Here is a 24,687-nt window from a genome sequence, read left to right on the forward strand (position 1 = left end):
TTAATCAGTTTTTTTCATTTTTATGATCATTATCTGTGAAATATGAATTTCACATGTCAACAGTGCCATTGTTTTTACAAAAAAAATATAGATTGACTTAAAAATTAGAAATAAAACATACTCCCTTCATTAGTCCACAAAACGAGAACGTTATTCAACATTAATTTCTGAACCATTTCAGTCTATTTCCATTTTTTTTTAACAAGATGACTCTGTGATTTGGTCAAAATAGCAAACCAATGCTGCAGGACAGCGTCCGTCATTTCTGTATCAAACGGCTCTGTAAGAAACGCTCTAAACCCTGAAGCAAGAGTCGTTCATATCGAGCACGCTTGCATGCACGCTACCATGCCCATTTTTGCCGGAACATTACCACCAAAATTAAACTCGATGCAGGGAAAATGCAGCAGAGCGTGGACGGGCAGAACACAGACACGGGGACGCACACACATCTAGTGCACATTTGCCCGCTGTGCCGTCACAGCGAGCGTAATTTCTTCCAGACGCATTTCAGGAGCTGATTACAGACCTACACAAACTACGAAGGATTGGCTTGATGGTTTATTTCGCTGTTTTGGGTTGATAAGGACCCAAAATCACAATAATAGTGTAGAAAGAAGGGGAAAGTGAGTTTTTCCATAATATTGGACCTTTAAGATTTTAATTATGTGTTGAAACTACATTATTACATAATTTGGACAGTTTTCTGAGTGAGTTGAAGAACCACCCCGTCACAATAAATTATGTGACAGGCTGGTAAAATTCATCCTAAAATGGCCTTTTTTCTCCATGTGATCAATTTCCTGACCTATAAGTGAGTATACTTTCAATTGATAATTTCATTTTCTTTACATTAATAGTGGACATTTTTTAATACAAATCTGTTTTCCCTCTCAATATTGCGTGAAGGGGTGGTTAGATTGAGCTTGACGGACCTCATCCAACATGACAAAACAACAAAAAAGGAATGGAAAGGAATGTCAGAACTTGCTTTCTTTGCTCCTGGATGCTAGAGGTTCAAATGATGTCACTTAATCTTTGTGATGTCACTTAAAGCAACAGTCAGTTATTTATAGACAAAAATAGTCAGTGTGAGGGGGGGAAGCACACAAATAATGTAATTTCTACCAAAAATAATGTTTTTATTTTTAATAAATATATTTTATGGAATCAGTGGTACATTTACACGTGCATATAAAATTTAAATTGAATCCCTGACTTCACCTTACAACTAAAGAGACTGCTATTACATGTGTAAGGAAGAAAGTATTCACCTGTCCTGTAAACTTCAACTTGTGTAAACTTCATACATGAAACATACAATATTGACAAAGTTTGTTGTCATGAAAGTGTTTCCTTAGCTTGAAGGTTTATTTTTCTTGAGGGACTTAATTCTGTGTCTTTTCTTCTGCTCCCCGCTGAATATTCATCCCAGTTTCTCACCGTCTCATTATCCCTGTTTATATAGTTTGTGTATGTACTTCTTTTGTCAGTTCAAAAAGCGTGTCCTTCCTGTGCTTCCTTGTGTTTGCTCCTGTGTTTCAGGCTGGCTTCCCCTGCTCCTCCTCAGCGTCTGCGGAATCCCTGTGAATTTTGTTGTTGGTATTTAAAGTCAAAAGTTGAGTAAGGTCATGTTTTTTTTCTCCCCTGTGAGTGTCCTTTAGGGGCCAAAATCAAAAATTAAAGTGTAATGTTTCTTAGCGGGCCTTTGAAGACTAACAGGTTTAAAATGTGTCCTCTACAGGTGCACACATTCTCTATCGGGTTTCCAGACACTCAGATGTGTCACATTAAGATAAACCACAACAAATTATAACTCTGAGTTGAAAATAAAAACAACTCCTGCCAGAAAGACTTCCCTGATCTTTCCCACAGAACACACCATGAATGCAAAATGACCTTGTGTCAAGTGCTGGAGGCATGTTAAATCTTTTTTTGTTTTGGGGGGATTTGTTGAGGTACAGTGCATGGAATTTGCTCATATGGGTTAAAGCTGTCCTGCCTTTTATTATCATCAGTGACAGACCTATTAGAAATCTCCCCTTCAGCGCCGTCATCCTGGCCCTCCCTTCAGCCTCACTTTCCTTTAAGCGTAGATCTACATGTTATCAGCTTACTTTCTGGGCCGAGGCAAAAAGCCCCAGAACTCCCTCTTGACAGGCCCTCTTGACCCCCCCCCTCACTCCTCCCACCCACCCCTTTTTTTTTTTTTTTTTTGGCTCCATTGTTGGTGTCAGTTTTTATTATTTTAATTATCAATGTAAGTGTGTATGGGTATGTGTACATTGTATGTGTATTTGTACATGCTGTACTTCAATGTTTTATGTGTTCATAAGAAAATAATAATAATAAAAAAAAAATCGGCAACACTATAAAGGAGGATCGACAGGGTGTAGCTGGTGTGCTTGTTTTCATCGTGCTGCAGCCGATGCTCACTCATTGAATCTTGTTTCAATGTTGCATGTCATGACACTGATGCTTTCCATTTCCATATTTAATTTCAGTTTGCACGGAAAACAAACACAAATAATACTACCATGTCTGGGTTCACAACATTATCCGGACGCACACAAAGACAGCCGGCAAGCTTCTGCATCACACAGCTGTCCCCCCACCCCTACATGTGTTTGTGTATCTGATGTGAGATTTGCTCATTTAATTCGCACCGTTCACGTCTACTTGTGTCTCATTTCTGCTTTCCTACGACTTTGTAAATAACTGCACCACACACGTGAACTGAGTCACGCAGACAACGTTAAATGACACGCAAAGAACAAAAAAATCTCAATAACACTGAAACAAAGAGATGACGCAATCAGTTTATGCAACACACTCTGAATGAACTGTAATGCTGTAATTTGCAATAGGAATTAGCCTCCCATCTCTTATTGTCCTTTAGCAACAAATCCCCCTCTTTCATGCTATAAACAACACACACACACACACACACAGAGATAGACCTGCTCCGTTATGTAATGTTAACTGACCATATTTATAAGTATATAATTGCATTTTTCAGTTGTTCCAGGTATTTTAACAAGAGTAGTCGACACAAAGTGGAATGAATGAGTGTGCCAGCCCAACCTGTGGCCAAAGGAGCCATTAAACTATAGAGAACCACCTGCAGTCTATTGATCAAAGCAGCCATGCTTACTGAGATGCTAACTTTATACGCCTGACAAGACAAATGAACAATGGGTTAATTGCCCCGGTTTAGGATAAGAGGAAATAGCTCCAGCCCTGTGGGTACAGTGGCCCAATGAGCTCACCCCAGTACCAGTCCTGCCTGCGTGGGTGGGTACAGAGAAATAACCCAGAACCCCCAAAGAGCAATGATAAGACCAAGAAGATCAGCCGCAAACCACTAGCTGCCAAGAACAAATAGAGAGTACAAAGGCCGGAGAACTTGCTAAGCAGCTGACTTCACTGCATTAGATCCTTTTACTTCTGTTTTATGAATAAAACAATATGTCGCATCCTAATGTATTCATTAGGTTTCTCATTCTGTAATCTTTTAATGTGCACGCAGCACCATACCAGCTACAGCAATAGATATGGTTTTTAATGGTGTGAACTGATGGATTGTGGGGATGTACATTCTGACTTTCATACATACCTGCATTTGAGAACTATTTTATGTGTAATGGTGAGGGAGCCTGCCAAGAACTGTTCATTCCACTGATCTGAGAATCACTTCTTGCATTTGAACCTCGCTGTACCTCCGAATTTAAACGTATCTTTATTGTATAACCTTTAACAAGCATCATGGCGTTTAAGACTGTTGCAAATATGAATGAATATATTTTTTAACAATTCACGCTTTTATCACTGCCTCTCTGTATTGCACACTTAAAATAAACCATTTATACAACCCTCTGGCATGTTGTTCTTTTCCGAAAGATATTCTGTCGCATCCTGATCCTTTCTTCACAGTCACATAAAGTAATGTAGAGATTCAAGGACAGGCTAAAAAGTATTTATATTATAAAAGGTTTGTCAAATAGATTAAAAAAAACAAGGAAGTGTCGAGGATTTGGAGGAGAAAAAACATTCCTTCATCCGCTTCCTAGCAGAAGAAATGAAAGATATTGTAAAATTACAAAAGGATATTCTTAAAATAATGGATGCTGTGTGCGAGCTAAAGTAACAGAACGTGGAGAAAGGCAACAACATATAGTTTACCGTCCTCCAGGCCCACACTCTGATTTTATACGTTCTTAACAAGCTTAGTTCTGAAAACAGAACAGATAATTGTGGGAGATTTTAACATTCATGTCAGTGACGACTGCCTTGCTACTGCCTTGTTGCCTGATCTGGTTCTCACGTATGGTATTGATATTGATCAATTACTAATTGTATTTCCACTGAATCCTTTTTTATCAGACCACAAATTCATCACTTTTACGTTTGTATTATTGGACTACGTGCCATCAAACAGAACTGCCTTGACTCGATGTCTATCTGATGGTGCTATTGATCAATTCAAAGAAATAATACCATCAACATTTATTGAACCTTTATTTAACCAGGTAAGTTAATTGAGAATTAATTTCTCTGTTTCAATAATGACCTGGACCTAACATTAAAATCTTTGTCGAGCCTTAACATGACTGAGGAGTTAGGGTAAAAAGTATTGAGACACACACAATGAATTAGGCAGACAAAGTTATTTTTCTACTGCAGGGGGAGACATGTTTTCACGTTTTCCCTGTGACCGCTAATTGTCGGTACCTGCAGCTCTATTTGAAGCACACAGAGCATAATAGAAGAGCTTTAGGAGAAGAATGTGAACGGATGGATGAAGAATGGATATAAGAAAGTTATTCAAGAAAGTAAGTTTATCACTGCTGGTAGTAACATTTAGTTAGTGTGTGACACACTTAAGGGAAACGCACAGATGCATTAGCCATGGAGCTGTACAGGGGCGTCACTAGGTTTTAAGGATAAGGGGGGCTTAGCCCCCAGGAGATGAAAAGGATGTGAGCAAATGTAGCGTACGAGCACAAAACCTCACAAACGGCTAACAAGGACTGAGAAATTATACATTATTATTATTTCAGTCTGTTTTTCAATACAGTACAACAACAAACAGGTTTAAACAGTAACAGGATGTTTACAGCATTAACAATAAACAAAATGGCTCACATTACAAGTTATTTGGTGGATGGAAGCATCAAAGAATGCCGTCTGTTTTTAAGAGAAGCAAATCGGTCGATCACTCTGTTGTGATTCTGAAGCTCGTCTTTTTCAATGACTGCAAGACTGTGAAGTCTTTTCTGGCTCGTTTGAGCCAGACGCAGTGCTCTAAAGGACCGTTCACATGAGCAGCTGCTTACGGGCACTGTTTGGGCAACTTGGGTAGAACCTTCAGAGAGGGAAACATGTCTGAATCAAGGAGGTTGTGAACAGACAATATATCTTTGGGAGAACATCCAGCCTCTGTTTTCTGGCCACCAGAACCTCCTCAGATATTGCAGGAGAACATCGAATGGGCCCGGATGAGGTTTAAACCGAGCAAGTCCAGGAGCTTATCTGTGGTGAAAGGGAAGCTATCAGACCAGCGCTTTAACATCGGCGAGGAGCCCATACCAACTGTGTTAGAGAAGCCAATCAAGAGCCTCGGGCGTTGGTACGATGCAACCCTTAAGGATATGGTTCAAGTGGAGCAGCTTAGACGGGATGCCATCAGCGGTCTTCAGAGCATTGACAGGACCATGCTCCCTGGCAGGCTGAAGCTTTGGTGTCTTCAGTTTGGTCTCATACCTCGGCTGATGTGGCCTCTGACCATTTATGAGGTACCATGCTCGAAGGTTGAGAAGCTGGAGAGGGTCATCAGCTCTTTTGCCAGGAAATGGCTTGGGCTTCCCAGGTGCCTTACCAACATAGCACTGTATGGTAAAGGCATCCTGGAGCTTCCTCTATGCAGCCTCACAGAGGAATACAAGAGCAGCAAAGTCAGGCTGGAGATGATGCTGACAGATTCTCGAGACCCCTGTGGAGCTCAAACCGCTCCTGCAATTGCAACTGGGAGGAAGTGGACTCCAACTGTAGCTATACACCAGGCTAAATCAGCCCTTAAGCACCGGGATATTGTCGGCCACATGCAAATGGGAAGAGGAGGCATTGGCCTAGAGGAGGGTAAACCATCCTGGTGCAAGGCATCTCCAGCTCAGCGACGTGGGCTGGTGGTCGAGGAGGTTCGCCGAGAGGAGCAGGCTGCAAGGTGTGCAAAGGCTGTCTCACAAGGAAAGCAAGGTCAATGGATGCGTTGGGAAGATGTTGAGAAGCGCAAGCTCTCTTGGAGAGAGATGTGGGACATGGAAGCTTATCGAACCAGCTTTATCCTGCGAGCGACATATGATGTGCTACCATCACCACAGAACCTCAACCAATGGTACGGAGAAGATCCTACATGCCCCCTCTGTCCATCTCCAGCAAACTTGAAGCACATTCTAGTTGGCTGCAAGACAAGCCTTACACAAGGCCGTTACACCTGGCGGCACAATCAAGTCCTGAAGTGTCTGGCAGCTGCACTGGAGAATAGAAGAATTGTCGTCAATGCCCTCCCCCCCCTTTCCTCCCATCTTACATCATTAGGACATTTTGTCCGTGAAGGGGAGAAACAGCAAAAGAGATGTATTCCAAAATCAGAGGTAGGACAGATGGGAGCAGCACGGGACTGGAGACTCCTTGTTGATCTGGAGCAGAGACTCTGCTTTCCAGTGGAGATTGCCACAACCAACCTCAGGCCAGATCTTGTGTTGTGGTCTACCTCAATTCGAAGTGTTTACATCATAGAGCTCACAGTGCCATGGGAGGATAATATAGGCGAGGCCTTTGAGCGGAAGAAGCTTCGGTATGCTGAGCTGGCAGCGGATGCTGAACAACGGGGCTGGAAGACCACAGTCCTCCCTGTAGAAGTGGGCTGCAGAGGCTTTGTGGGCAGGACTGCTACTAGTCTCCTCAGGGGCATGGGAATCCGGGGCCAGGCCCAACGGCAAATCATCAAAGCCCTGTCCAGTGCTGCTGAACGAGCAAGCCAGTGGCTCTGGATCAGGAGGAGAGACAACAGCTGGGCCCCAAAATGACAGAGACAACAACAGGGTGTATAGAAGGGGGTAAGGCAGAGGGGGGCACACCCGGGACGCCAGGTGTTGCTGCTGAGCCCTCTTGAGGTGTCGTGGGCCTGTTCAGTGAAACACCTATGATGGAGGGTGCCCACCTGATGACCCCAATGAAACCCTTAGCCCCTTCTATCCTGCCCTTTGATGACTATAATCCCTACCCATTTAGCAAGGCGAAAAGGATTGTAACATCCAGTCCCATTCCGGTATGCAGTCAGACGAGTTTGGCTCAGGGATGAGGATGCCCCTGCCGTGCAGAGTCCAGTGCACTTTGGGTAATAACACCATATCCTGTGTTTGTAAAACTATATAAAGTATTGTCACGTCAGGTTTTGTGGGATAAAAACATTCTTACGCGTTAAAAACCCCTAAAACCAAAGCGGTTCGGCGGCTTTGCGTTCCCGTTGGTTCAGCGCGGATCACGTGACCAGGAAGTGTCGCCCAGACTTGTGGGTAACGTCCCACTTTCCTAAAGTAACTCTCTTTCTCAGCGATACTGTGACGTTTTCTTCACTGCGCTGTGTTTTATGTTATTCGTTATTCACGCGACCCGGATCCGGTCCCGGTTCGTGACTCGGTTCTGCGGACCGTCAGTGAGAAGGACGGGGCGGCGGAAGACCCCCCCGCCTCGGACCCTACTCCGGTTATCGCTTCTCGGCCTTTTGGCTAAGATCAAGTGTAGTATCTGTTCTTATCAGTTTAATATCTGATACGTCCCCTACCCGGGGACCATATATTAAATTGATTTTTGGAGCAGGGAGATGGAATAGGGGCTTGCTCCGTCCACTCCACGCATCGACCTGGTATTGCAGTACCTCCAGGACCGGTGCACCCCCCCTTTGATGTTCAGAAATACAACCATAGAAGCTGCAGCGAGCTCCGCCGGGTCCGTGTTCTCCCACGCAGCGTGACGTCACGACCCAGGAGACAACACGTTCAGTGTTGTCGTTCAGACACGTTCAGACACTTAAAGATTTTACCCACTGATCTTAAAGTTCCTGTGTCTTTTAACCTGCCACCAGCTTACACTGCGATTAAAAATTTATTAAAGAATTTTAATCTGGAACATGAGGAGTTGTCGGTTTTAACCAGCCATCGCTCTCTTTTATGTGTTGTGCAGGAGCGCGAGCCGGTGAGTCCAGTGCGGGGGCTTGCACTCGGCGAACCCCAAACAGTTTGGCGCAACGTGAACCATCCTGCTCTTTCAAACAAGCTCCGGGATCTGTCCTGGATGGTGGCCCACGAGATCCTCCCGGTCAGGTCCGTAATGCACTCCCGGGGAATGGCGAGACTGTCGACCTGCCCCCGACCGGGTTGTGGCGCCCCGGAGTCGGTGAGGCATCTGCTCTGGGAGTGCGGCGCTGCTGTGGACCTGTGGGAAATGGCCAGCTCCTTGAATTTCCCGTACTTGCCAGCAAGGGAGGTCCTCACTGCACAACTGGTCCTCTACGGAGTGAACCAAAAACAAGTGCCTGCAAAAGAACACGCAAAGCAGTGGCTCGCCATCACCGCCATCAAAGACGCCATCTGGACCTCCAGAAACTTGCTGGTAAGGAAGCACATGCAGATCCCCCCCGTGGCTGCGTTCCGGATGGCGGCAGCAACCGTCAAAGCAGCTGAAGCTGCAGGCGGAAGGCTGCGGACGCAGCCACAAAGAAGAATCGCCTCTGTGCCCATTCGGACGAAGGAGCTGGACCCACGAAAATAAGGACACAGCAGCGGCGGCCTGGCTCTCCGGGTGAGGCAGGCGGGAAGGAGCACGAGGGCGGGGGATCTCCTCTGGGCACCGGGGCAGGACCCCGACAGACCGGCTGTTTGGAGGAGCAGGATGAGTTCCCCTTGGTAGGGACTCACTGCGCTCCGGCACAAACTGAAAGATCAGCAGAGCCTTTTAAACAATGCACTCCTCTTTTAAAGACTGTTTTAAGGATATTTGACACAGTTTTAACTTGTATAAGATCATCTTTTCACAAACACTTTTATCTGTATAACCTCTTTTAAGGCAGAATTTTAATGTCTTAGATGTGTTTTTACAGAATTGTGTTCACATACTATATGAAAAGAATTATATGAATGTATATATGAGTATTAAGTGTCAATAAAACTTTTCGAAAGAAAAAAAATCTGTTCTTATCAATTTAATATCTGATACGTCCCCTACCCGGGGACCATATATTAAATTGATTTTTGGAGCAGGGAGATGGAATAGGGGCTTGCTCCGTCCACTCCACGCATCGACCTGGTATTGCAGTACCTCCAGGACCGGTGCACCCCCCCTTTGATGTTCAGAAATACAACCATAGAAGCTGCAGCGAGCTCCGCCTGGTCCGTGTTCTCCCACGCAGCGTGACGTCACGACCCAGGAGACAACACGTTCAGTGCCGACGTGGACGTGGACACTTACTGACATGGATTAAAAAGTCAGTCAGGAAAACTCTAATGACGTCATCCGTGTTACGTGGTGGCGCCATCTTGTGTTAGAATCGGATATTACATCATGTGATTGATCTGCTGGAATCGATAAAATCAGGTGTGGCCCAGGGGTCACACCTGAGAGACGCTACCCAATACGCAGTCACAGGCCTCCCAAAAGACTGTCCCTCTGAGCAGACCTGGTTCCCGCGGGGGACGGCCCTGCCTCTGAGGAGTTTACTGCTGCTTTGTTTCTTGAGGTATGGTCTATCTTATTTTAATACCAGAACGTTTAAACATAAAATCTGAAACCGCAAAAAGATTACTTCACCTTTATCTCAGACACACACACACACACACACAGTAGTCGTATCATCTGGAATGGATTGTGGAGGTTTAATCCATTTTTACCTTTATGTTTTTGACAGCATTTATTTGTTTGTCTGTCTGTTTGTTCTCATTAAATATTGAGAATGATCCGGATGCCGGAAATCTGGATTTTCCCCATTTACTTACAGGAGGCATTTAAAAATAAAAAATAAAAAAGGACTATCTGGTGAGTCGTTGCCTCACTGATTAGGCATGATCTCACATTTCCGTGACTGAAAAGAGTGGGGGGCGGGGAAATGATCAACCCTGTAACAATGTAATAATTATAATACGTATGAGGAATAATTGTGTGTGTGTGTGTGTGTGTGTGTGTGTTTTGCACATCGATATGAGGTGGTATCCTAGCAACAAAAATATCAAAGCCTCAAAGGCAGCTGTGCCATAAAAGGAATTGGGTTCTTCCTTTGATGTCTTTATGCCAGACATCAAAGGAATGGGTCAAGCTTAAAATATATTTAAAGCTTGACCCAGGTTCAGGTCCAGACACTGGTAACAGTGAAATTAACATCCAGAAGAAGACACACCTTCAACGCAACTTGAACAGTCCCATTAAAATGAACCAAATGACGGACAGAATCAACACCGAAGTTGAGAAGGAGGATCTGCTTCGCTTCCTCCGCATGCAAGTGCAGGAAACGATGCACACAATGGCGGTGGCTGAGAAGCGTCTCAGACAGAAGCTGAAGGATGACTCCGTGAGCCTCTCCCAGAGCAAACATGCGGGGAGGTTCAACGTCCAGCTCAATGGCAAGCTGCTGATGGTTTTCCTTGTCAAGCTTCAGGCAAAGAAAGATGGCCACTCCTGGAGTGCCGAGAAGGAGCTCCTGAAGGAGAATATGCGCCATGTCGAAAGAGAGCTGCATGAAGCCAAGCAAGAAAGCATAATATGTCCAGTCGAGTATCTGGACTTGAATGCTGTCACCTTCTGCGATGTGAGGTCGGAAAAAGGCCTTCAGAGACAAGTGAAGAAGATGCAAGCAGAGATTAAGCGTCTGGAGCAGGAGCAGGAGGAACACAACAGGGCTGCACTCCACAGTCAGAGCATCTCCATTCAGATGAGAGACGCGCAGTGGCAGGCGCTTATGGAGAGAATGCAGGCTGAACATGAAGCCCAGCTTCAGGTGGGGCACACAGAGATTCTTCAGCTCCAAGATGATCTGAAGGAGTGTCGTCATCGGAATCTCCAACTCCAAGAGGAGAACGCCTCCCTGCTACAGGTAATTGAGTAATTAAATATTGGTTTTATTTTTATCTGTATTGTGAAATTTGTGTTGTTAAATGTCGATGATTTATGTACCAAGGACTTTCAACGGAAAGACCGCAAGGGCTTTTTAGAAATGCTCCTCTTAGACAGGATGTTTGACTTTATTTGTACTGTAAAACCTGCTACTGTGTGACTGTACTTGTACTCTAACATTCTATCTAATAAATATATTCATCATTCTTCACAGGAGGTGGCGACGTATGCTAAGACCATGGTGGAACAGACTCTGGAAAACAACAGCACTAAGAGGGCTTTGAAGGACCTGGAACGTCGCTGGGATGAGCAGGAGAAGAAGTCGTCTCCTCCTCCTCAAGAGACTAACCTTCAGTTGGGGAAAGAAGAGGAGCAACCGGAGAAAGACATGGCCTCCACATCGCAGCAAAATGACAAAGAGAGAACCTCAGGCTTGAATGAGGCTCCCCTTCTGGCAGAGAATGAGGAAGACTCTTTGAAGGAGGAGCAAGAAGAGGAAGACTCTTTGACGGAGGAGCAGGAAGAGGAAGACTCTTTGAAGGAGGAGCAGGAAGAGGAAGACAACACCAACGCCATGAGGACTTTGGAAGATCTTCAGAGGCCAATACCTGAAGAGAAGCCACAGAAGAAGAAAAAGAAGTGGTTCAGGAGAACGCTGGCCAGATTGTCCATCTTCAAAAAGCGTGCTCCAAAGTGAACTTTGCTGAAATGTGTACACATCAGGGGGGGCAGAAACAGAGAAGGAGATCCTGCCCCAAGTGGAGGAGTTCAAGTACCCGGGATCTTGTTCGCGAGTGAGGGAAGGATTGAGCGGGGATCGACAGACGGATCGGTGCAGCGTCTGCAGTGATGCGGACTCTGCACAGATCCGTCATGGTGAAGAGAGAGCTGAGCCGAAAGGCGGAAGCTCTCAATTTACCGGTCGATCTTCGTTCTCCGACCCTCACCTATGGTCACGAGCTTTGGGTAGTGACCGAAAGAACAAGATCGCGGGTACAAGCGGCTGAAATGAGCTTCTTCCGTAGGGTGGCTGGGCTCTCCCTTAGAGATAGGGTGAGAAGCTCAGTCATCCGGGAGGAGCTCGGAGTAGAGCCGCTGCTCCTCCACTTTGAGGGCAGGGTCATTCTCCAAAACGGGTGCCATTTCCAAATTTTCATGCACAACCCACAACGTGAAGGACGTGTTAATCCAACAACAAAACATATTTTCCCACCTCAGGAATAAACTCTTTATTAATAATATCCATTTGATTTACACCTTGTAGCCATTTTTGTACCGCTCCGTCACGGACAATATGTACACTATTTGAGTGGTGGTACATGAAAAAAATAAATAAAATCTAATGTTTTACTGCTCGTAAAATGTCCTTTTTCGGAAACCATCAATATTTAATCAGTTTTTTTCATTTTTATGATCATTATCTGTGAAATATGAATTTCACATGTCAACAGTGCCATTGTTTTTACAAAAAAAATATAGATTGACTTAAAAATTAGAAATAAAACATACTCCCTTCATTAGTCCACAAAACGAGAACGTTATTCAACATTAATTTCTGAACCATTTCAGTCTATTTCCATTTTTTTTTAACAAGATGACTCTGTGATTTGGTCAAAATAGCAAACCAATGCTGCAGGACAGCGTCCGTCATTTCTGTATCAAACGGCTCTGTAAGAAACGCTCTAAACCCTGAAGCAAGAGTCGTTCATATCGAGCACGCTTGCATGCACGCTACCATGCCCATTTTTGCCGGAACATTACCACCAAAATTAAACTCGATGCAGGGAAAATGCAGCAGAGCGTGGACGGGCAGAACACAGACACGGGGACGCACACACATCTAGTGCACATTTGCCCGCTGTGCCGTCACAGCGAGCGTAATTTCTTCCAGACGCATTTCAGGAGCTGATTACAGACCTACACAAACTACGAAGGATTGGCTTGATGGTTTATTTCGCTGTTTTGGGTTGATAAGGACCCAAAATCACAATAATAGTGTAGAAAGAAGGGGAAAGTGAGTTTTTCCATAATATTGGACCTTTAAGATTTTAATTATGTGTTGAAACTACATTATTACATAATTTGGACAGTTTTCTGAGTGAGTTGAAGAACCACCCCGTCACAATAAATTATGTGACAGGCTGGTAAAATTCATCCTAAAATGGCCTTTTTTCTCCATGTGATCAATTTCCTGACCTATAAGTGAGTATACTTTCAATTGATAATTTCATTTTCTTTACATTAATAGTGGACATTTTTTAATACAAATCTGTTTTCCCTCTCAATATTGCGTGAAGGGGTGGTTAGATTGAGCTTGACGGACCTCATCCAACATGACAAAACAACAAAAAAGGAATGGAAAGGAATGTCAGAACTTGCTTTCTTTGCTCCTGGATGCTAGAGGTTCAAATGATGTCACTTAATCTTTGTGATGTCACTTAAAGCAACAGTCAGTTATTTATAGACAAAAATAGTCAGTGTGAGGGGGGGAAGCACACAAATAATGTAATTTCTACCAAAAATAATGTTTTTATTTTTAATAAATATATTTTATGGAATCAGTGGTACATTTACACGTGCATATAAAATTTAAATTGAATCCCTGACTTCACCTTACAACTAAAGAGACTGCTATTACATGTGTAAGGAAGAAAGTATTCACCTGTCCTGTAAACTTCAACTTGTGTAAACTTCATACATGAAACATACAATATTGACAAAGTTTGTTGTCATGAAAGTGTTTCCTTAGCTTGAAGGTTTATTTTTCTTGAGGGACTTAATTCTGTGTCTTTTCTTCTGCTCCCCGCTGAATATTCATCCCAGTTTCTCACCGTCTCATTATCCCTGTTTATATAGTTTGTGTATGTACTTCTTTTGTCAGTTCAAAAAGCGTGTCCTTCCTGTGCTTCCTTGTGTTTGCTCCTGTGTTTCAGGCTGGCTTCCCCTGCTCCTCCTCAGCGTCTGCGGAATCCCTGTGAATTTTGTTGTTGGTATTTAAAGTCAAAAGTTGAGTAAGGTCATGTTTTTTTTCTCCCCTGTGAGTGTCCTTTAGGGGCCAAAATCAAAAATTAAAGTGTAATGTTTCTTAGCGGGCCTTTGAAGACTAACAGGTTTAAAATGTGTCCTCTACAGGTGCACACATTCTCTATCGGGTTTCCAGACACTCAGATGTGTCACATTAAGATAAACCACAACAAATTATAACTCTGAGTTGAAAATAAAAACAACTCCTGCCAGAAAGACTTCCCTGATCTTTCCCACAGAACACACCATGAATGCAAAATGACCTTGTGTCAAGTGCTGGAGGCATGTTAAATCTTTTTTTGTTTTGGGGGGATTTGTTGAGGTACAGTGCATGGAATTTGCTCATATGGGTTAAAGCTGTCCTGCCTTTTATTATCATCAGTGACAGACCTATTAGAAATCTCCCCTTCAGCGCCGTCATCCTGGCCCTCCCTTCAGCCTCACTTTCCTTTAAGCGTAGATCTACATGTTATCAGCTTACTTTCTGGGCCGAGGCAAAAAGCCCCAGAACTCCCTCTTGACAGGCCCTCTTGACCCCCCCCCTCACTCCTCCCACCCACCCCTTTTTTTTTTTTTTTTTTGGCTCCATTGTTGGTGTCAGTTTTTATTATTTTAATTATCAATGTAAGTGTGTATGGGTATGTGTACATTGTATGTGTATTTGTACATGCTGTACTTCAATGTTTTATGTGTTCATAAGAAAATAATAATAAAAAAAAAAAAATCGGCAACACTATAAAGGAGGATCGACAGGGTGTAGCTGGTGTGCTTGTTTTCATCGTGCTGCAGCCGATGCTCACTCATTGAATCTTGTTTCAATGTTGCATGTCATGACACTGATGCTTTCCATTTCCATATTTAATTTCAGTTTGCACGGAAAACAAACACAAATAATACTACCATGTCTGGGTTCACAACATTATCCGGACGCACACAAAGACAGCCGGCAAGCTTCTGCATCACACAGCTGTCCCCCCACCCCTACATGTGTTTGTGTATCTGATGTGAGATTTGCTCATTTAATTCGCACCGTTCACGTCTACTTGTGTCTCATTTCTGCTTTCCTACGACTTTGTAAATAACTGCACCACACACGTGAACTGAGTCACGCAGACAACGTTAAATGACACGCAAAGAACAAAAAAATCTCAATAACACTGAAACAAAGAGATGACGCAATCAGTTTATGCAACACACTCTTTCAGAATGAACTGTAATGCTGTAATTTGCAATAGGAATTAGCCTCCCATCTCTTATTGTCCTTTAGCAACAAATCCCCCTCTTTCATGCTATAAACAACACACACACACACACACACAGAGATAGACCTGCTCCGTTATGTAATGTTAACTGACCATATTTATAAGTATATAATTGCATTTTTCAGTTGTTCCAGGTATTTTAACAAGAGTAGTCGACACAAAGTGGAATGAATGAGTGTGCCAGCCCAACCTGTGGCCAAAGGAGCCATTAAACTATAGAGAACCACCTGCAGTCTATTGATCAAAGCAGCCATGCTTACTGAGATGCTAACTTTATACGCCTGACAAGACAAATGAACAATGGGTTAATTGCCCCGGTTTAGGATAAGAGGAAATAGCTCCAGCCCTGTGGGTACAGTGGCCCAATGAGCTCACCCCAGTACCAGTCCTGCCTGCGTGGGTGGGTACAGAGAAATAACCCAGAACCCCCAAAGAGCAATGATAAGACCAAGAAGATCAGCCGCAAACCACTAGCTGCCAAGAACAAATAGAGAGTACAAAGGCCGGAGAACTTGCTAAGCAGCTGACTTCACTGCATTAGATCCTTTTACTTCTGTTTTATGAATAAAACAATATGTCGCATCCTAATGTATTCATTAGGTTTCTCATTCTGTAATCTTTTAATGTGCACGCAGCACCATACCAGCTACAGCAATAGATATGGTTTTTAATGGTGTGAACTGATGGATTGTGGGGATGTACATTCTGACTTTCATACATACCTGCATTTGAGAACTATTTTATGTGTAATGGTGAGGGAGCCTGCCAAGAACTGTTCATTCCACTGATCTGAGAATCACTTCTTGCATTTGAACCTCGCTGTACCTCCGAATTTAAACGTATCTTTATTGTATAACCTTTAACAAGCATCATGGCGTTTAAGACTGTTGCAAATATGAATGAATATATTTTTTAACAATTCACGCTTTTATCACTGCCTCTCTGTATTGCACACTTAAAATAAACCATTTATACAACCCTCTGGCATGTTGTTCTTTTCCGAAAGATATTCTGTCGCATCCTGATCCTTTCTTCACAGTCACATAAAGTAATGTAGAGATTCAAGGACAGGCTAAAAAGTATTTATATTATAAAAGGTTTGTCAAATAGATTAAAAAAAACAAGGAAGTGTCGAGGATTTGGAGGAGAAAAAACATTCCTTCATCCGCTTCCTAGCAGAAGAAATGAAAGATATTGTAAAATTACAAAAGGATATTCTTAAAATAATGGATGCTGTGTGCGAGCTAAAGTAACAGAACGTGGAGAAAGGCAACAACATATAGTTTACCGTCCTCCAGGCCCACACTCTGATTTTATACGTTCTTAACAAGCTTAGTTCTGAAAACAGAACAGATAATTGTGGGAGATTTTAACATTCATGTCAGTGACGACTGCCTTGCTACTGCCTTGTTGCCTGATCTGGTTCTCACGTATGGTATTGATATTGATCAATTACTAATTGTATTTCCACTGAATCCTTTTTTATCAGACCACAAATTCATCACTTTTACGTTTGTATTATTGGACTACGTGCCATCAAACAGAACTGCCTTGACTCGATGTCTATCTGATGGTGCTATTGATCAATTCAAAGAAATAATACCATCAACATTTATTGAACCTTTATTTAACCAGGTAAGTTAATTGAGAATTAATTTCTCTGTTTCAATAATGACCTGGACCTAACATTAAAATCTTTGTCGAGCCTTAACATGACTGAGGAGTTAGGGTAAAAAGTATTGAGACACACACAATGAATTAGGCAGACAAAGTTATTTTTCTACTGCAGGGGGAGACATGTTTTCACGTTTTCCCTGTGACCGCTAATTGTCGGTACCTGCAGCTCTATTTGAAGCACACAGAGCATAATAGAAGAGCTTTAGGAGAAGAATGTGAACGGATGGATGAAGAATGGATATAAGAAAGTTATTCAAGAAAGTAAGTTTATCACTGCTGGTAGTAACATTTAGTTAGTGTGTGACACACTTAAGGGAAACGCACAGATGCATTAGCCATGGAGCTGTACAGGGGCGTCACTAGGTTTTAAGGATAAGGGGGGCTTAGCCCCCAGGAGATGAAAAGGATGTGAGCAAATGTAGCGTACGAGCACAAAACCTCACAAACGGCTAACAAGGACTGAGAAATTATACATTATTATTATTTCAGTCTGTTTTTCAATACAGTACAACAACAAACAGGTTTAAACAGTAACAGGATGTTTACAGCATTAACAATAAACAAAATGGCTCACATTACAAGTTATTTGGTGGATGGAAGCATCAAAGAATGCCGTCTGTTTTTAAGAGAAGCAAATCGGTCGATCACTCTGTTGTGATTCTGAAGCTCGTCTTTTTCAATGACTGCAAGACTGTGAAGTCTTTTCTGGCTCGTTTGAGCCAGACGCAGTGCTCTAAAGGACCGTTCACATGAGCAGCTGCTTACGGGCACTGTTTGGGCAACTTGGGTAGAACCTTCAGAGAGGGAAACATGTCTGAATCAAGGAGGTTGTGAACAGACAATATATCTTTGGGAGAACATCCAGCCTCTGTTTTCTGGCCACCAGAACCTCCTCAGATATTGCAGGAGAACATCGAATGGGCCCGGATGAGGTTTAAACCGAGCAAGTCCAGGAGCTTATCTGTGGTGAAAGGGAAGCTATCAGACCAGCGCTTTAACATCGGCGAGGAGCCCATACCAACTGTGTTAGAGAAGCCAATCAAGAGCCTCGGGCGTTGGTACGATGCAACCCTTAAGGATATGGTTCAAGTGGAGCAGCTTAGACGGGATGCCATCAGCGGTCTTCAGAGCATTGACAGGACCATGCTCCCTGGCAGGCTGAAGCTTTGGTGTCTTCAGTTTGGTCTCATACCTCGGCTGATGTGGCCTCTGACCATTTATGAGGTACCATGCTCGAAGGTTGAGAAGCTGGAGAGGGTCATCAGCTCTTTTGCCAGGAAATGGCTTGGGCTTCCCAGGTGCCTTACCAACATAGCACTGTATGGTAAAGGCATCCTGGAGCTTCCTCTATGCAGCCTCACAGAGGAATACAAGAGCAGCAAAGTCAGGCTGGAGATGATGCTGACAGATTCTCGAGACCCCTGTGGAGCTCAAACCGCTCCTGCAATTGCAACTGGGAGGAAGTGGACTCCAACTGTAGCTATACACCAGGCTAAATCAGCCCTTAAGCACCGGGATATTGTCGGCCACATGCAAATGGGAAGAGGAGGCATTGGCCTAGAGGAGGGTAAACCATCCTGGTGCAAGGCATCTCCAGCTCAGCGACGTGGGCTGGTGGTCGAGGAGGTTCGCCGAGAGGAGCAGGCTGCAAGGTGTGCAAAGGCTGTCTCACAAGGAAAGCAAGGTCAATGGATGCGTTGGGAAGATGTTGAGAAGCGCAAGCTCTCTTGGAGAGAGATGTGGGACATGGAAGCTTATCGAACCAGCTTTATCCTGCGAGCGACATATGATGTGCTACCATCACCACAGAACCTCAACCAATGGTACGGAGAAGATCCTACATGCCCCCTCTGTCCATCTCCAGCAAACTTGAAGCACATTCTAGTTGGCTGCAAGACAAGCCTTACACAAGGCCGTTACACCTGGCGGCACAATCAAGTCCTGAAGTGTCTGGCAGCTGCACTGGAGAATAGAAGAATTGTCGTCAATGCCCTCCCCCCCCTTTCCTCCCATCTTACATCATTAGGACATTTTGTCCGTGAAGGGGAGAAACAGCAAAAGAGATGTATTCCAAAATCAGAGGTAGGACAGATGGGAGCAGCACGGGACTGGAGACTCCTTGTTGATCTGGAGCAGAGACTCTGCTTTCCAGTGGAGATTGCCACAACCAACCTCAGGCCAGATCTTGTGTTGTGGTCTACCTCAATTCGAAGTGTTTACATCATAGAGCTCACAGTGCCATGGGAGGATAATATAGGCGAGGCCTTTGAGCGGAAGAAGCTTCGGTATGCTGAGCTGGCAGCGGATGCTGAACAACGGGGCTGGAAGACCACAGTCCTCCCTGTAGAAGTGGGCTGCAGAGGCTTTGTGGGCAGGACTGCTACTAGTCTCCTCAGGGGCATGGGAATCCGGGGCCAGGCCCAACGGCAAATCATCAAAGCCCTGTCCAGTGCTGCTGAACGAGCAAGCCAGTGGCTCTGGATCAGGAGGAGAGACAACAGCTGGGCCCCAAAATGACAGAGACAACAACAGGGTGTATAGAAGGGGGTAAGGCAGAGGGGGGCACACCCGGGACGCCAGGTGTTGCTGCTGAGCCCTCTTGAGGTGTCGTGGGCCTGTTCAGTGAAACACCTATGATGGAGGGTGCCCACCTGATGACCCCAATGAAACCCTTAGCCCCTTCTATCCTGCCCTTTGATGACTATAATCCCTACCCATTTAGCAAGGCGAAAAGGATTGTAACATCCAGTCCCATTCCGGTATGCAGTCAGACGAGTTTGGCTCAGGGATGAGGATGCCCCTGCCGTGCAGAGTCCAGTGCACTTTGGGTAATAACACCATATCCTGTGTTTGTAAAACTATATAAAGTATTGTCACGTCAGGTTTTGTGGGATAAAAACATTCTTACGCGTTAAAAACCCCTAAAACCAAAGCGGTTCGGCGGCTTTGCGTTCCCGTTGGTTCAGCGCGGATCACGTGACCAGGAAGTGTCGCCCAGACTTGTGGGTAACGTCCCACTTTCCTAAAGTAACTCTCTTTCTCAGCGATACTGTGACGTTTTCTTCACTGCGCTGTGTTTTATGTTATTCGTTATTCACGCGACCCGGATCCGGTCCCGGTTCGTGACTCGGTTCTGCGGACCGTCAGTGAGAAGGACGGGGCGGCGGAAGACCCCCCCGCCTCGGACCCTACTCCGGTTATCGCTTCTCGGCCTTTTGGCTAAGATCAAGTGTAGTATCTGTTCTTATCAGTTTAATATCTGATACGTCCCCTACCCGGGGACCATATATTAAATTGATTTTTGGAGCAGGGAGATGGAATAGGGGCTTGCTCCGTCCACTCCACGCATCGACCTGGTATTGCAGTACCTCCAGGACCGGTGCACCCCCCCTTTGATGTTCAGAAATACAACCATAGAAGCTGCAGCGAGCTCCGCCGGGTCCGTGTTCTCCCACGCAGCGTGACGTCACGACCCAGGAGACAACACGTTCAGTGTTGTCGTTCAGACACGTTCAGACACTTAAAGATTTTACCCACTGATCTTAAAGTTCCTGTGTCTTTTAACCTGCCACCAGCTTACACTGCGATTAAAAATTTATTAAAGAATTTTAATCTGGAACATGAGGAGTTGTCGGTTTTAACCAGCCATCGCTCTCTTTTATGTGTTGTGCAGGAGCGCGAGCCGGTGAGTCCAGTGCGGGGGCTTGCACTCGGCGAACCCCAAACAGTTTGGCGCAACGTGAACCATCCTGCTCTTTCAAACAAGCTCCGGGATCTGTCCTGGATGGTGGCCCACGAGATCCTCCCGGTCAGGTCCGTAATGCACTCCCGGGGAATGGCGAGACTGTCGACCTGCCCCCGACCGGGTTGTGGCGCCCCGGAGTCGGTGAGGCATCTGCTCTGGGAGTGCGGCGCTGCTGTGGACCTGTGGGAAATGGCCAGCTCCTTGAATTTCCCGTACTTGCCAGCAAGGGAGGTCCTCACTGCACAACTGGTCCTCTACGGAGTGAACCAAAAACAAGTGCCTGCAAAAGAACACGCAAAGCAGTGGCTCGCCATCACCGCCATCAAAGACGCCATCTGGACCTCCAGAAACTTGCTGGTAAGGAAGCACATGCAGATCCCCCCCGTGGCTGCGTTCCGGATGGCGGCAGCAACCGTCAAAGCAGCTGAAGCTGCAGGCGGAAGGCTGCGGACGCAGCCACAAAGAAGAATCGCCTCTGTGCCCATTCGGACGAAGGAGCTGGACCCACGAAAATAAGGACACAGCAGCGGCGGCCTGGCTCTCCGGGTGAGGCAGGCGGGAAGGAGCACGAGGGCGGGGGATCTCCTCTGGGCACCGGGGCAGGACCCCGACAGACCGGCTGTTTGGAGGAGCAGGATGAGTTCCCCTTGGTAGGGACTCACTGCGCTCCGGCACAAACTGAAAGATCAGCAGAGCCTTTTAAACAATGCACTCCTCTTTTAAAGACTGTTTTAAGGATATTTGACACAGTTTTAACTTGTATAAGATCATCTTTTCACAAACACTTTTATCTGTATAACCTCTTTTAAGGCAGAATTTTAATGTCTTAGATGTGTTTTTACAGAATTGTGTTCACATACTATATGAAAAGAATTATATGAATGTATATATGAGTATTAAGTGTCAATAAAACTTTTCGAAAGAAAAAAAATCTGTTCTTATCAATTTAATATCTGATACGTCCCCTACCCGGGGACCATATATTAAATTGATTTTTGGAGCAGGGAGGTGGAATAGGGGCTTGCTCCGTCCACTCCACGCATCGACCTGGTATTGCAGTACCTCCGGGAACGGTGCACCCCCCCAATAATGTAAAGAAACAAACAAAAAGCTGGTAAAGACTGAAGCTCTACGTCACTTCCGGGTTCCAGAAGAGCCCAACGCTGTTGTGTGTGTCGCAGATTATTTTAACCAAATAAACCTTCATTTCTCTCAGTGTGGAAATTCTTTATAACACAAATGCGCAGTGCGCGTAGGGGGCGTGGTCTCAATAGCCATGCAGGAAGCATCTGTTTTTTTTAGTCAAGATTATACTAAAATGTACTTTCCCCAACTATATTTAGGTTCCCTATGTGGAGCAAACCTTCAATTTGGAAAATTCCCAGTTTATTCCCCGTTAATCCATTAAATTCCCATTAATTCCATTCCTCCCGTCGCTGATCAAACTTTAATCTCTGGCTCCACCGAATGGCAAGAAATGCCATACAGGTATTAATGTCGCGCATGCAGTCCGTCCTCCGGAACACCAGGCGGCGCTAATGTCTCATTTAAATGACGTGACGTAACGTTTATTCATTGACAAAAACAAAGTGCGTCGAGCTGTTTCAGTCCGGAGACTCGTTACCCACCAGGTAAAAGGAATTACAGCTGGAAGAGTTAATTTTCTGATTCCTAATTCATGTGATCAACAATGATTGTCAATCCCGAGATGTGTCGAAAAGTTGCAAAAGAACTTTAACCGTCACTTTGGAATAGTCCTCAGAAAGAAGTTCATGGAGGAGATGTGACGTAACAAAGACATGAAAGGGTTTAATAATTATAATAAAGACAAACACAACGTGCTATTATTGGATTATCAGCGTTTCCCTTTTTGTGTTTTGGCCTCTGCGTGGGATTTCATGTCCTTCCTCGTACAACTTTAAGAAAATATCAATCACCCAAAAAGAAAAACACACTCAATAATTTCATTTCATAAAATGAGTTTAGCTATGTTTTTAAAAATGTAAAACCGTGTTCATAAATGTTGTCCTAAAGCATTGTTTTAAAAAAATTTTTTTTTTTCATTTTTCTAAAATGAGTGCGGAGATGGACTTGCAGCTTCCACCTCACGAAGGAGACGAGTTCTCAGTGGTGGACATGCACGCAGGAGGACACCCTTTACGGATAGTCCTCAGTGGCTACCCAGCAGTCGAGGGGGACGGCGTGCTGTCCAAACGCCGTTACGCCCGGGACCACCTGGACCACCTCAGGAAGACGCTGCTGTTCGAGCCCCGGGGACACTACGGTGAAGAGCGAGCTGCCCGAGGCCGACAGGGGGCGCTGTTCATGCACAACGAGGGCTACAGCACCACGTGTGGACACGCCGTCATCGCCCTGGGACGCTTTGCCGTGGACTACGGACTGGTGGAGCGTCCCCCCGGTCTCCAGAGACCCAAGTGAACATCCACTGCCCCTGCGGGCTGGTGAAGGCGTTTGTCGAGTACTCTGACGGTAAAACGGGGGCGGTGAGGTTTCACAGCGTGCCAGCCTTCGTCTGCGCTACGGGTAGGATGTGTGAAACTGATCCCTAGAGGGGTCCGCGTGTCCTGCGGGACTAATGAAGGGACCTGTCCTTCTAGATGTGACGGTGGACATCAGCTACGGAGGAGCCTTCTACGCCTTCGTCGGCGCCCAGAGGTTCGGCCTCGACGTGTCCAAGTCCAGGACGCGAGATCTGGTGGACGCGGCCACGGCCGTGACCGACGCCGTCAAGTCTCAGGTGGAGCAATAGACTACAGTACCCATGATTCAGAGCGAGTGGGAGAGCCCAAAGAGGAACATTTCTGCTCCTCGAGAGAGAAAAACAAATGCGTACGAGAAACGGGTTGATCTTACATTCAGTCTCTCTAAGAGCCGTTTGACCTCCAGGTGAAGTTCCGCCACCCCACCAGTGAGGATCTGGCCTTCTGTTATGGGACCATCCTCACCGATGGCAGAGATGATTTCTCCTCCGATGCCACCGCCAATGTCTGCGTGTTTGCAGACGCTCGGGTACCTCGGGTGGGGAGGCCGCCTCATACCGGACACACACGGAGCGATTCGATATCGAGAGGTTTTAAACCGATATAAACCTGGTCGCAGGTGGACCGGAGCCCCACGGGTTCTGGTGTGACGGCGCGAGTGGCTCTTCAGTATCACAAAGGGCTCGTCCAGCTGGACCAGGCCAGGACCTTTCAGAGTGGAACCACTGGATCCCGGTTCACAGGGCGAGCCGTCAAGGTACCAGAGTTGGAGCCGGTTATGTGATCGCCCAGAATGGATTAAAGTTTGAGGCACATCTGGATTCTGATGCTCAATCAAGATCACTTTGTTTTTTTTATCTGACTTTTTGCCCAATATATCATGAATAAAAATACCCAGGCGTGTACAACTCAAGCCATCACAGAAAATGTCTGTTTTTATTGATGTAGGAAATGCATCTTGAACACTAAACGTTTCCCTTCTGACCAGCATGAAGTATGAACATCTCTTTGAGAATGAATCCCTCAGTTTGCCTGCTCAGGTGGAATCGGTTCAGAATGACATTAATGACTGGACGCCCTCTAAATACCTTTATGACGTTGATGGCTGTTGCAACAAAGAACCGCCTGCTTGGTTGACGCCTTCGTTTCTGTTCAGGAGACAACGTGTGGCGGCTACGAGGCCGTCGTGGTGGAAGTTGCTGGCAGAGCCTTTTATACCGGAGCTTCACGCTTCGTCCAGGAGACGGATGACGAGCTGAAACTCGGCTTTCTGCTCAACTAAACCGGCGTTGCACGTTGTGTTTGCACACGAGCG

At 45.2% G+C, this 24,687-nt stretch overlaps 2 non-coding genes and 3 pseudogenes across 2 annotated transcripts; all 5 read left to right on the plus strand.

Moving 5' to 3' along the window:
* Positions 1-7,770: 7,770 nt before the first annotated feature.
* Positions 7,771-7,961, plus strand: LOC137914690 (U2 spliceosomal RNA). The gene has a single exon (XR_011106420.1). It is a non-coding gene; the product is annotated as a U2 spliceosomal RNA (small nuclear RNA).
* A 1,263-nt stretch (positions 7,962-9,224) lies between these two features.
* On the plus strand, positions 9,225-9,400 carry LOC137914687 (U2 spliceosomal RNA; annotated as a pseudogene).
* Positions 9,401-20,325: 10,925 nt separating this feature from the next.
* Positions 20,326-20,516, plus strand: LOC137914691 (U2 spliceosomal RNA). Its single transcript, XR_011106421.1, has one exon. It is a non-coding gene; the product is annotated as a U2 spliceosomal RNA (small nuclear RNA).
* A 1,263-nt stretch (positions 20,517-21,779) lies between these two features.
* Positions 21,780-21,955, plus strand: LOC137914688 (U2 spliceosomal RNA; annotated as a pseudogene).
* A 1,001-nt stretch (positions 21,956-22,956) lies between these two features.
* Positions 22,957-24,654, plus strand: LOC137914674 (trans-L-3-hydroxyproline dehydratase-like; annotated as a pseudogene).
* Positions 24,655-24,687: the final 33 nt, after the last annotated feature.

Source organism: Brachionichthys hirsutus, unplaced genomic scaffold, assembly GCF_040956055.1.
Source record: "Brachionichthys hirsutus isolate HB-005 unplaced genomic scaffold, CSIRO-AGI_Bhir_v1 contig_405, whole genome shotgun sequence".
NCBI lineage: Eukaryota > Metazoa > Chordata > Actinopteri > Lophiiformes > Brachionichthyidae > Brachionichthys > Brachionichthys hirsutus.